The sequence below is a fragment of the Danio aesculapii genome, chromosome 16 (genome assembly GCF_903798145.1).
Source record: "Danio aesculapii chromosome 16, fDanAes4.1, whole genome shotgun sequence".
In the NCBI taxonomy this organism is placed as follows: domain Eukaryota; kingdom Metazoa; phylum Chordata; class Actinopteri; order Cypriniformes; family Danionidae; genus Danio; species Danio aesculapii.
The window spans coordinates 48807228-48808809 of record NC_079450.1 but is presented as its reverse complement, the minus strand read 5'-3'; the positions used below and the strand labels follow the sequence as shown (position 1 = coordinate 48808809).

Sequence of the window (1582 nt, the reverse complement as noted above, 5' to 3'; positions counted from 1 at the left end):
CCGGATCAAATGTGTCAGTGTGTCTGGTTTTGGCAGCCTTGCAGGGGGTCACACAGCTCAGCGGAGGTGATGATGATGCCACGGGATGATTAGTCACAGGGGATAACAACACAAACGAAGTCTCTCTTTCCCGGACTCCTTTAGGGATATGGTTTACTTTCTTCTAATGATTTTTTTCTGCTAGTTTTGTTCATTCTGAGCCAAATTTTGATCATCGAAATGGACACGCTGCATAAGAAGTAAGTCAGAAACTACACACACTTACTTTCCAACGAATTAACCTTACAGTGTTTTCATTTTCTTTAACCGTTTATTTACAACCTGTAGGCAGACTGGCTGTCTGTGTTTAGGGGGGATGTGGGGGACTGTAGATCAGTGCAGCAGACGACACACAGCTGAGAGTGATTATTCGTTTAGAGGAATCAGTGAGTGTTTTACCCCCAGACCGAGACAGAGAGACAGCGGGCAGAAACCGCAGAGCTTACGCCACCACCAGGCGGATTCTCGGCAGACTGTTCTTGGGACAATGCTGTTTGTGTACAAACTTTCAGACGTTTATATCATTCCTCGTGTGACTCTGAGTTAGTACAGAAATAGAGATGCTGCAACTATGTCACTATTAATAACACGGTTAACACGAAGATGGTTCAAATGTGCTTACGCGTTCTTTTCATGCTATTCTGTCTTTGCTAGATTAATTTAAAATGCATTTAATTAAAATGATATTTTATAACTACGCAATGTCTCATGGTTTGTGTCCACTGATTGGAAGCAGAGCTCTGTCATGGGATGTCGTTAATCATTTTAGAGAATAAAATGATCATTTCATCCGATGAAATGACAAAATGCTGGATTTTTCCAATGATTTAGTCCACTTAAACACAGCCCCATTCATGAAATCATCACAATACAATACTATACAATACAGCATCCATTCGCCACCTTTACTTTTCCAAAAATACGTTTTACTTGAATGTGCATTACAATACAAGGTAAATAAAATATGCGGCTAGTTCTGTTTCTTTTTCAACTTTTACCCTTCTGAGGGCTTCTGTATGGTGGCCGGTACGTCTTTTTTAAAGCCAGTGCAAGCAAACTCAAAATACTCCATCTATTTTTGTCATAGGTTTTAAACATATTTAAAAACTGTAACGTGTTTTTATTACTCGTGTGCACCCATAATAAAAACAAAATGTAATTTTAGTTAAATTATTAATTAAAAAGTCACTGCCGTGACTATTTCTCATTGAAGATCAATCTGAAATTAATTCGAAAATGAACTGTAACTCATCGAATCCTTCTCACACAAACTGGAAATGTGAGTCTGTTGAAAGCTTAGAATGCCTGCTTTTAAATGACGTAACTCACCTGTAAAACTAATATTCTCAGTTTATTTAATATGTAGGAAAGCAAGGAGATTAAAATAAAGAGTCTAAATAGACAACCTAAAAATCCAGAATAGCTTTTTGTGACTGAAAATTAATAGCGTTCTTTGCTCACGATCCACACAGACCTGGAGAGGCAAATGACCGAAATCTCTAAAACTAAATGACAAGAACCTGTAATGGAAGATTTATAACTA

The 1582-nt window shown here is 37.7% G+C and overlaps 1 protein-coding gene across 4 annotated transcripts in view; it reads left to right on the top strand.

Moving 5' to 3' along the window:
• The window catches only part of atg5 (ATG5 autophagy related 5 homolog (S. cerevisiae)), a 44204-nt gene extending 43468 nt beyond the window's left edge, over positions 1–736 (top strand). For all 4 annotated transcript variants that reach the window (XM_056475905.1, XM_056475907.1, XM_056475903.1 and 1 more), the window contains exon 8: positions 1–736. This exon is cut by the window's left edge and continues 671 nt beyond it. The gene's annotated coding sequence lies outside the window, so the exon portion shown is untranslated.
• Positions 737–1582: the final 846 nt, after the last annotated feature.